The sequence below is a fragment of the Symphalangus syndactylus genome, chromosome 8, assembly GCF_028878055.3.
Source record: "Symphalangus syndactylus isolate Jambi chromosome 8, NHGRI_mSymSyn1-v2.1_pri, whole genome shotgun sequence".
Classification (NCBI taxonomy): domain Eukaryota; kingdom Metazoa; phylum Chordata; class Mammalia; order Primates; family Hylobatidae; genus Symphalangus; species Symphalangus syndactylus.
This window is the reverse complement of record NC_072430.2, coordinates 101,535,760-101,548,177: the sequence shown is the minus strand read 5'-3', so window position 1 is coordinate 101,548,177 and position 12,418 is coordinate 101,535,760. Positions and strand designations below refer to the sequence as shown.

General features: G+C 44.0%; 1 pseudogene; it reads left to right on the top strand.

Annotated features, from left to right (window-relative positions):
* Window positions 1-8,054: 8,054 nt before the first annotated feature.
* LOC129488226 (nucleophosmin-like) lies at window positions 8,055-10,789 on the top strand (annotated as a pseudogene).
* The last annotated feature ends 1,629 nt before the right edge of the window (window positions 10,790-12,418 follow it).

Here is a 12,418-nt window from a genome sequence, read left to right as displayed (position 1 = left end):
CCAGCCACTGCAAAAACATGCCAAATTGTAAAGACCATCGAGGCTAGGAAGAAATTATAGCAACTAATGAGCAAAATAACCAGCTAACATCATAATGACAGGATCAGATTCACACATAACAATATTCACGTTAAATGTAAATGGGCTAAGTGCTCCAATCAAAAGACACAGACTGGCAAACTGGATAAGGAGTCAGGACCCATCAGTGTGCTGTATTCAGGAAACCCATCTCACGTGCAGAGACACACATAGACTCAAAATAAAGGGATGGAAGAAGATCTATCAAGCAAATGGAAAACAAAAAAAGGCAGGGGTTGCAATCCTAGTCTCTGATAAAATAGACTTTCAACCAACAAAGATCAAAAGAGACAAAGAAGGCCATTACATAATGGTAAAGGGATCAATTCAACAAGAAGAGCTAACTATCCTAAATATATATGCACCCAACACAGGAGCACCCAGATTCATAAAGCAAGTCCTCAATGACCTACAAAGGGACTTAAACTCCCACACAATAATAATGGGAGATTTTAACACCCCACTGTCAACATTACACAGATCAACGAGACAGAAAGTTAACAAGGATATCCAGGAATTGAACTCAGCTCTACATAAAGTGGACCTAATAGACATCTACAGAACTCTCCACCCCAAGTCAACAGAATATACATTTTTTTCAGCACCACACCACACCTATTCCAAAATTGACCACATAGTTGGAAGTAAAGCTCTCCTCAGCAAATGTAAAAGAACAGAAATTATAATAAACTGTCTCTCAGACCACAGTGCAATCAAACTAGAACTCAGGATTAAGAAACTCACTCAAAACCGCTCAACTATATGGAAACTGAACAACCTGCTCCTGAATGACTATTGGGTACATAATGAAATGAAGGCAGAAATAAAGATGTTCTTTGAAACCAACGAGAACAAAGACACAACATACCAGAATCTCTGGGACACGTTCAAAGCAGTGTGTAGAGGGAAATTTATAGCACTAAATGCCCACAAGAGAAAGCAGGAAAGATCCAAAATTGACACCCTAACATCACAATTAAAAGAACTAGAAAAGCAAGAGCAAACATATTCAAAAGCTAGCAGAAGGCTAGAAATAACTAAAATCAGAGCAGAACTGAAGGAAATAGAGACACAAAAAACCCTTCAAAAAATTAATGAATCCAGGAGCTGGTTTTTTGAAAAGATCAACAAAATTGATAGACCGCTAGCAAGACTAATAAAGAAGAAAATAGAGAAGAATCAAATAGATGCAATAAAAAACGATAAAGGGGATATCACCACCGATCCCGCAGAAATACAATCTACCATCAGAGAATACTACAAACACCTCTATGCAAATAAACTAGAAAATCTAGAAGAAATGGATAAATTCCTCGACAAATACACCCTCCCAAGACTAAACCAGGAAGAAGTTGAATCTCTGAATAGACCAATAAGAGGTTCTGAAATTGTGGCAATAATCAATAGCTTACCAACCAAAAAGAGTCCAGGACCTGATGGATTCACAGCTGAATTCTACCAGAGGTACAAGGAGGAACTGGTACCATTCCTTCTGAAACTATTCCAATCGATAGAAAAAGAGGGAATCCTCCCTAACACATTTTACGAAGCCAGCATCATCCTGATACCAAAGCCTGGCAGAGACATAACCAAAAAAGAGAATTTCAGACCAATATCCTTGATGAACATTGATGCAAAAATCCTCAATAAAATACTGGCAAACCGAATCCAGCAGCACATCAAAAAGCTTATCCACCATAATCAAGTGGGCTTCATCCCTGGGATGCAAGGCTGGTTCAACATACGCAAATCAATAAATGTAATCCAGCATATAAACAGAACCAAAGACAAAAACCACATGATTATCTCAATAGATGCAGAAAAGGCCTTTGACAAAATTCAACAACCCTTCATGCTAAAAACTCTCAATAAATTAGGTATTGATGGGACGTATCTCAAAATAATAAGAGCTATCTACGACAAACCCACAGCCAATATCATACTGAATGGGCAAAAACTGGAAGCATTCCCTCTGAAAACTGGCACAAGACAGGGATGCCCTCTCTCACCGCTCCTATTCAACATAGTGCTGGAAGTTCTGGCCAGAGCAATCAGGCAGGAGAAGGAAATAAAGGGTATTCAATTAGGAAAAGAGGAAGTCAAATTGTCCCTGTTTGCAGATGACATGATTGTATATCTAGAAAACCCCATTGTCTCAGCCCAAAATCTCCTTAAGCTGATTAGCAACTTCAGCAAAGTCTCAGGATACAAAATTAATGTACAAAAATCACAAGCATTCTTGTACACCAATAACAGACAAACAGAGAGCCAAATCATGAGTGAACTCCCATTCACAATTGCTTCAAAGAGAATAAAATACCTAGGAATCCAACTTACAAGGGATGTGAAGGACCTCTTCAAGGAGAACTACAAACCACTGCTCAATGAAATAAAAGAAGATACAAACAAATGGAAGAACATTCCATGCTCATGGGTTGGAAGAATCAATATCGTGAAAATGGCCATACTGCCCAGGTAATTTATAGATTCAATGCCATCCCCATCAAGCTACCGATGACTTTCTTCACAGAATTGGAAAAAACTACTTTAAAGTTCATATGGAACCAAAAAAGAGCCCACATCACCAAGTCAATCCTAAGCCAAAAGAACAAAGCTGGAGGCATCACGCTACCTGACTTTAAACTATACTACAAGGCTACAGTAATCAAAACAGCATGGTACTGGTACCACAACAGAGACATAGATCAATGGAACAGAACAGAGCCCTCAGAAATGATGCCGCTTATCTACAACTATCTGATCTTTGACAAACCTGACAAAAACAAGAAATGGGGAAAGGATTCCCTATTTAATAAATGGTGCTGGGAAAACTGGCTAGCCATATGTAGAAAGCTGAAACTGGATGCCTTCCTTACACCTTATACAAAAATTAATTCAAGATGGATTAACGACTTATATGTTAGACCTAAAACCATTAAAATCCTACAAGAAAACCTAGGCAATACCATTCAGGACATAGGCGTGGGCAAGGACTTCATGTCTAAAACACCAAAAGCAATGGCAACAAAAGCCAAAATTGACAAATGGGATCTCATTAAACTAAAGAGCTGCTGCACAGCAAAAGAAACTACCATCAGAGTGAACAGGCAACCTACACAATGGGAGAAAATTTTTGCAACCTACTCATCTGACAAAGGGCTAATATCCAGAATCTACAATGAACTCAAACAAATTTACAAGAAAAAAACAAACAACCCCATCAAAAAGTGGGCAAAGGACATGAACAGACACTTCTCAAAAGAAGACATTTATGCAGCCAAAAAACACATGAAGAAATGCTCATCATCACTGGCCATCAGAGAAATGCAAATCAAAACCACAGTGAGATACCATCTCACACCAGTTAGAATGGCCATCATTAAAAAATCAGGAAACAACAGGTGCTGGAGAGGATGTGGAGAAATAGGAACACTTTTACACTGTTGGTGGGACTGTAAACTAGTTCAACCATTGTGGAGGTCAGTGTGGCGATTCCTCAGGGATCTTGAACTAGAAATACCATTTGACCCAGCCATCCCATTACTGGGTATATACCCAAAGGACTATAAATCATGCTGCTATAAAGACACATGCACACGTATGTTTATTGTGGCACTATTCACAATAGCAAAGAGTTGGAACCAACCGAAATGTCCAACAACAATAGACTGGATTAAGAAAATGTGGCACATATACACCATGGAGTACTATGCAGCCATAAAAAATGATGAGTTCGTGTCCTTTGTAGGGACATGGATGAAAACGGAAAACATCATTCTCAGTAAACTATCACAAGGACGAAAAACCAAACACCGCATGTTCTCACTCATAGGTGGAAATTGAACAATGAGAACTCATGGATGCAGGAAGGGGAACATCACACTCCGGGGACTGTTGTGGGGTGGGGGGAGGGGGGAGGGACAGCATTTGGAGACACACCTAATGCTAAATGACGAGTTAATGGGTGCAGGAAATCAACATGGCACATGGATACATATGTAACAAACCTGCACATTGTGCACATGTACCCTAAAACCCTAAAGTATAATAAAAAAAAAAAAAAGAAGGCAAAGGGGGAGCAGGCACAGTCACATGGCCAGAGCAGGAGCAAGAGAGAGAGAGGAGGGAGGTGCCACACACTTTTAAACAACCAGATCTGGCAGAAACTCACTCACTATCATGAGAACAGCACCAAGAAGATGATGGGGCTAAACCATTCGGGAGAAATTCACCCCTATGATCCAATCACCTCTCACCAGGCTTTACCTCTAACACTGGGGATTACAGTTATACATGAGATCTGGGTGGGGGCACAGATCCAAACTATATCATCACTCTCTAAAGGCCATTCTTAAACTTTATCTTACAGGCAATGGGTAACCACTGACTATTCAACATTCACTTATTCCACAAGTATTTATTGAAGATTTTAAAGTAGGGAAATGGCATGAATTGAACCGTGCTTGCAGGAAGATCAATACCTCTAGTTCATTTCCTTGATCCAGATCATAGATATATAAAGAGCTTATCCAGCAAATGTTCTCAGAGCTGAATTAGTTCAAAGATGCTCAGACTAAGTCATGGTCCCCACGCAGCTGCTTTCCTCCCACCTCCTTAACTGTGATACTGTGGCCCCTGCTGGTGGCTGCCTCAAAGCTAGACAACCACTGCCCAAGAGCTGGGACAATTGTGGAAGGGAATGGTATCAAACTAGTTTCGTGTTCTTCGGATTACTTGCTTGTTTGATTCTTTCCTTAAAAGTTTACTTTAGAGGTCTAGAGGGTGTTAGTCAGAAAAATAGCTTTTTTATACCACAAAGGCATCTAGGATATTCCGTATTTTCCAGGGGAAAATGATTTATAGAAAATCTTCCAAATGACCCTGGCTAATTGGATTTGCAGACAAAGGGCAGGTGGACATTTTCCACATGAGGAGTTGGGACAGGTGAGCTGTTCGTGTTGTTTCTGGAGCCTGGAGCTGCAACACCCTGCCCAGCCACCCTAATAGATCATGTATACAAGTGACAAGGCAGGGAAATAAGCAGGCAGTGCTCTGAGAAGGGATGCATGACAGCTATTACTTAATATTGTCTTGGAGAAAAAAGAACAAGAAGGAAAATCCTTTTTGAATGCCGTGCTGTTTTCTTGTGTGCTGAAATTTACTTATTTATTTATTTCATTTTTTGAGACAATGTCTCACTCTTTTGCCCAGGCTAAAGTGCAGTGGCATGATCACAGCTCTCTGCAGCCCCAACCTCTCAGACTCAAGTGATTCTTGCACCTCAGCGTCCCAAGTAGCTGGGACTACAGGCATGTACCACGCCTGGGTATTTTTTAAATTATTATTTGTAGAGATGGTGGTCTCCCTATCTTGCCCAGGCTGGTATCAAACTCCTGGACTCAAGCTGTCCTTCCACCTTGGTCTCCCAAAGTGCTGGGATTATAGGTGTGAGCCACCATGCCCAGCCTAAAATTTTTGTCTTGATAGCTTTTTGTTTTTGTTTTGAGATAGGGTCTCGCTCTATCACCCAAACTGGAGTCCAGTGGTACAATCATGGCTCACTGCACCCTTCACCTCCGAAGCTCAAGTGATCCTCCCACCTCAGCCTCCCAAGTAGCTGAGACTACAGGTGCATGCCACCGCACCCAGCTAATTTTTGTATTTTTAGTAGAGACGGGGTTTCACCATGTTGCCCAGGCTGGTCTTGAGCTCCTGGGCTCAAGGGATCCGCCTGCATCAGCCTCCCAGTCTTGGGATTACAGGCATGAGCCACCATGCCCGGCTTATCTTGTTAGTTTTAACAGGAATCAATTAACTGGGGCTAGCAAAGAAGAAAATCATTCCTGATTTTGGTGAGATGTGTGCAAATAGACAATGTCTAAAAAAGAATGTCATCATGATTAGAACCTGTGTTCAAAGGAAAAATTATAAAACCTACATTCATTCAATAAGTAATTTAAGAACGCGCTTTACATCTGATTAGTGCTTTATAATTTCCAAATGCATTAGCATTCATTTGCTCACTTATTTCTCACAGCACCTTTAAGAAGTAGACGCTTCTTATGCCAACTGCACAGACGAGAAAATTAAGGCTCAGAGAGGTTAACTGATGGTGCGGTTATTTTAAGCATGGCTGGTCTGACTCCAAGCTGATGCTCTTGCCATTGATGCATGTATTCTCCATTATTTTCAGCTTTTTTTTTTTTTTTTTTTGAGACGGAGTCTCTGTCACCCAGGCTGGAGTGCAGTGGCACGATCTTGGCTCACTGAAAGCTCTGCCTCCAGGGTTCACGCCATTCTCCTGCCTTAGCCTCCCGAGTAGCTGGGCCTACAGGCGCCTGCTACCATGCCCTGCTAATTTCTTTTTGTATTTTCAGTAGAGACGGGGTTTCACCGTGTTAGCCAGGATGGTCTTGATCTCCTGACTTTCGTGATCTGCCCCCCTCAGCCTCCCAAAGTGCTGGGATTACAAGCATGAGCCACTGTGAGAGGTGACAGCATGCTGGCAGTCCTCACAGCCCTCGCTCGCTCTGGGCGCCTCCTCTGCCTGGGCTCCCACTTTGGTGGCACTTGAGGAGCCCTTCAGCCCACCGCTGCACTGTGGGAGCCCCTTTCTGGGCTGGCCAAGGCCGGAGCTGGCTCCCTCAGCTTGCAGGGAGGTGTGGAGGGAGAGGCGCGAGTGGGAACCGAGGCTGCACACGGCGCTTGCGGGCCAGCTGGAGTTCCGGGTGGGCGTGGGCTTGGCGGGCCCTGCACTCGGAGCAGCCGGCCGGCCCTGCCGGCCCCGGGCAATGAGAGGCTTTGCACCCGGGCCAGCAGCTGCGGAGGATGTACTGGGTCCCCCAGCAGTGCCAGCCCACCAGCGCTGTGCTCATTTCTCGCTGGGCCTTAGCTACCTTCCCACAGGGCAGGGCTCAGGACCTGCAGCCCGTCATGCCTGAGCCTCCCAACCCCTCCGTGGGCTCCTGTGCGATCCGAGCCTCCCCGATGAGAGCCACCCCCTGCTCCATGGCGCCCAGTCCCATCAACCACCCAAGGGCTGAGGAGTGCGGGTGCACCGCGCGGGACTGGCAGGCAGCTCCATCTGCAGCTCTGGTGCGGGATCCACTGGGTGAAGCCAGCTGGGCTCCTGAGTCTGGTGGGGACTTGGAGAACCTTTATGTGTAGCTCAGGGATTCTAAATACACCAGTCAGCACTCTGTATCTAGCTCAAGTTTTGTAAACACACCAATCAGCACCCTGTGTCTAGCTCAGGGTTTGTGAATGCACCAATCCACACTCTGTATCTAGCTACTCTGGTGGGGCCTTGGAGAACCTTTTGTAGACACTCTGTATCTAGTTAATCTAGTGGGGACGTGGAGAACCTCTGTGTCTAGCTCAGGGATTGTAAACACATCAATCAGCACCCTGTCAAAACAGACCACTCGGCTCTACCAATCAGCAGGATGTGGGTGGGGCCAGATAAGAGAATAAAAGCAGGCTGCCAGCCAGCAGTGGCAACCTGCTCAGGTCCCCTTCCACACTGTGGAAGCTTTGTTCTTTCGCTCTTTGCAATAAATCTTGCTACTGCTCACTCTTTGGGTCCACACTGCTTTTATGAGCTGTAACACTCACCTCGAAGTTCTGCAGCTTCACTCCTGAAGCCAGCGAGACCACGAGCACACCGGGAGAAATAAACAACTCCAGATGCGCTGCTTTAAGAGCTGTAACACTCACCGCGAAGGTCTGCAGCTTCACTCCTGAGCCAGCGAGACCACGAACCCACCAGAGGGAAGAAACTCTGAACACATCCGAACATCAGAGGGAACAAACTCCAGACGCGCCACCTTATGAGCTGTAACACTCACCGCGAGTGTCCGCGGCTTCATACTTGAAGTCAGTGAGACCAAGAACCCACCAATTCTGGACACAACCCTGCCCAGGTATTTTCAGCTATTTTAACTATCAAAATTAGTTTTTAACACTGTTGTTCTGAACTAATGAGAGGTGTATGATTTTTTTGAGGGGTGTCATTTTCATACTAAAATCCATTAGGACTGATAAAGTCAAAGTCACCAGGAGACCAGGAGGATGGAAAACATTATTATACAGTATAGAAATAAATGAATATTTAATGTTTGGTAGAGAATGAATTACAGGGACATAAAAAAATGGAAAATTTTTGCCAAAACCCTGTTCAAAGGGAAAACGTATGGCTCATTGAAAGATGAGGCACTAAATGGAAATGAGATAAATAATGGAAAACTGTAAACAATTAATGTCTTGGCATGTGTGTGTACTCTGATAAAGACAAAACTTTCTTTTGTCACTTAGTTAACTGGTTTCATGAGGTGAAACAAGTTCAGCACTGAGGGGAAATAGTTTTTTTTATATTCTCCAATTTAAAACTTTTAATTAAAAAGTAAACTTTAATGTTGAAAATGCAAACTTGGGGAGGGCAGAAATATCACACACAAGGCTGTCACTTCACACTTGGAGGGTTGCACAGTGGCCAGGCAGAGGTGCTTCTCACTTCCCAGATGGTGGGCAGCCGGGCAGAGGAAATAGTTTTATGAGCAATCAATTTAGGTGTTTCCTGGAGGTAGAGTTTTCCAATCCCACAGATGATCACTGTTTACTCCCCGCTTGGTGTTTCGTTGTGTCATTTTGTGAACAGTAGTTCTGATTATGTACAAATTTCTGTTGGCTGTTTAGTGGTCCCCTTTCTCTTCAGGTTTTGAGACAGAGTCCTCAGTTAGATAGCGCGCACACACACGCACACACACACGTATGTATTTTGAGACAAGTTCTCGCTCTGTCCCTCAGGCTGGAGTGCAGTGGCGTGATCTCGGCTCACTGCAGCCTCAACCTCCTGGACTCGGTCGGGTGATCCTCCCACCTCAGCCTCCTGAGTAGGTGGGACTACAGGCACATACCACAGTGCCTGGGTAATTTTTGTGTTTTTTTAGAGATGGGGTTTGCCATGTTGGCCAGGCTGGTCTCGAACTCCTGGGCTCAAGTGATCCACCTACCTCAGCCACCTAAAGTGCTGGGATTACAGGCGTAAGCCACTGTGCACGGCCAGATAGCAAAATATTTGAACTTTGTGGATGTGGATAGAATGCATACAGAACATCCCTGGTGTGATTCCGTCCTGTGCGGCTGTTCTCTGGAGCACCGTTTGTTTATCTCCATCCTCCTTCTCTCCCACCTAAGTGCATGCTGCCACCTGATGGAAGATTCGATGGACATGGACATGAGCCCCCTGAGGCCCCAGAACTATCTTTTCGGTTGTGAACTAAAGGCTGACAAAGATTATCACTTTAAGGTGGATAATGATAAAAATGAGACCAGTTATCTTTAAAAATGGTCAGTTTAGGGGTTGGTGCAAAGGATGAATTGTACATTGTTGAAGCAGAGGCAATGAATTACGAAGGCAGTCCAATTAAAGTAACACTGGCAACTTTGAAAATGTCTGTGGTGGCTCACGCCTGTAATCCCAGCACTTTGGGAGGCCTAGCTGAGGCGGGCAGATCACAAGGTCAGGAGATTGAGACCATCCTGGCTAACACGGTGAAACCCTGTCTCTACTAAAAATACAAAAAAAATTAGCTGGGTATCGTGGCTGGCGCCTGTAGTCCCAGCTACTTGGGAGGCTGAGGCAGGAGGATGGTGTGAACCCAGGAGGTGGAGCTTGCAGTGAGCTGAGATTGCGCCACTGCACTCCATACTGCGCAACAGAATGAGACTCCATCTCAGAAAAAAAAAAAAGAAAAAAAAAGAAAATTCAAGGAAATGTCTGTACAGCCAACGGTTTCCCCTGGGGGCTTTGAAATAACATCGCCAGTGGTCTTAAGGTTCAAGTGTGATTTAAGGCCAGTGCATATTAGTGGACAGCACTTAGTAGCTGTGGAGGAAGATGCAAAGTCAGAAGATGAGGAGGATGTGAATCTCTTACATATATCAGGAAAGTGGTCTGAGGTGGTAGCAAGATTCCACAGAAAAAAGTAAAACTTGCTGCTGATGAAGAAGATGATGATGAAGATGATGAGGAAGCTGAAGAAAAAGTGCCAGTGAAGAAATCTATTCAAAATACTCTAGCCAAAAATGCACAAAAGTCAAATCAGAATGGAAAAGACTCAAAACCATCATCAACACCAAGATCAAAAGGACAAGAATCCTTCAAAAAACAGGAAAAAACTTCTAAAACACCTAAAAGGACCTAGTTCTGTAGAAGACATTTAAGCAAAAATGCAAGCAAGTATAGAAAAATGTGGTTCTCTTCCCAAAGTGGAAGCCAAGTTCATCAGTTATGTGAATAATTGCTTCTGGATGACTGAGCAGGAGGCTATTCAAGATCTCTAGCAGTGGAGGAAGTCTCTTTAAGAAAACAGTTTAAACAATTTGTTAAAAAATTTCCATCTTATTTCATTTCTGTAACAGTTGATATCTGGCTGTCGTTTTTATAATGCAGAGTGAGAACTTTCCCTGCCGTGTTTGATAAATGTTGTCCAGGTTCCATTGCCAAGAACGTGTTGTCCAAAATGCCTGTTTAGTTTTTAAAGATGGAACTCCACCCTTTGCTTGGTTTTAAGTATGTATGGAATGTTATGATAGGACATAGTAGTAGCGGTGGTCAGACGTGGAAATGGTGAGGAGACAAAAATATACATGTGAGATAAAACTCAGTATTTTAATAAAGTAAAAAAAAAAAAAAAAAGGAAAAAAAGAATGCATGCAGAACACAAGGCAACTGACAGCACTTTAGTGTGCCTTGGATCCCCCTCCGGGGCCCTTTTGCTTGCCTTTATCTTGGCCTCTGACCTGGCCATACACTGAGGCGATGGGAGATGAAGTGGCCCGGGGACCAGCAGTTGCCAGGCAGCGGAGTAGCAGCTGGGGTGCTCAGGGTATAATTCAGTCCCCTCTTGCTATTGCCAGAACTTGCCACCCTCTTCCAGGGGCCTCTGCCTTGGCACATGCAGTTGCCACTATCCAGAAAAGCCCTTTGCTTCCCCTTCAGCTGGCTGGTCCCTGCTAGTTCCTTGAGAATGGACTCCTTCGACTTCATTAGGACCCCCCTGGCGAAGGTGCTGCATTGACATGCTCCCCCAGCACCTGGGCACACACACTTCTCCCTCGCTTTACGACGTGGAAGTCATCTGTTCACTTGTCTTCCCCGATGATCTGTAAACAGTATGACGACGTGGAATGGACACACAACTCACCCTCATGCCCCCAGCACCCGTCTGCCGCTCCCTGTACATGTGCAGAGGTACTCAGAGAATGACAGCCGCCGCCTGAATTATTTCAGACAGGTTATTACTGCTGGGGGTTGTGCAAAAAATTCTAGGCAGCCAAGCAAGTAGGCATATTTTAAAGTATATAATTCATTGGTCTTCATTCACAAGGTGGGACAGTATTCTATTTCATCACCTGATAGAGCATTAAAACTGCTGTTCTGTGAAAACCTTTGTCCAAAATATTCTATTTCCTGTAACATTCTTAGCTTCTGACAGGGGGCAGCAGAGCCTAGGAAAACAAAGGCTGGCCCTGGTTAACTGGCGGCTTGCACCTCTTTGGAGCCAGACCTTTAATGATTTTCAGGAGAAACCAGCCTTTGGTATCTGACAAACCTCACTGTTGAATAAAGAGTTTAAGGTAAAGGCTGGCTTTTATTAACAACATTCTTTGAAGGCACCGCAAACAACTAACTGTTTTTATAAAAGGATAAAAAAAGACAAAAAATAAGGCAAATAACCATCTTTCTCATTTTATTACAGTCTTTAAATAAGATGGATGCTTATTTTTTGCCAGCAACTTGTAAAACGATGCTAGAGCGTGAAATATTTCCAGCTGGTGTTAGGGAGAATGTCGAGATTTACAAATTATGACCAGATGCTGGGGCTATTGTCCCCTCACCCCCATCATCCTGGAAAAAAAAAACAAAGACATAGTAAATAATAATAATTAAAAAAAAAAACCTTGGCCAGGCATGGTGGCTCACTCCTGTAATCGCAGCACTTTGGGAGGCTGAGGCAGGCAGATCATTTGAGGTCAGAAGTTCAAGAGCAGTCTACCCAACATGATGAAACCCCGTCTCTACTAAAAATACAAAAATTAGCCAGGTGTGGTGGCACGGGCCTGTAATCCCAGCTACAGGAGGCTGAGGCACAAGAATCACATCAACCCAGGGGGCAGAGGTTGCAGTGAGCCGTGAGTGAGACTCCATCTCAAACCAAACCAAACCAAAACAAAAAAACCAATGAAAGCAGTTGAGATAATAATGAAAGCAAATAGCCAGAACCGAAATCCTCCTTGCCCCACCCATTATGGCATGAAGCCTTGGGGGCCCAGGCTC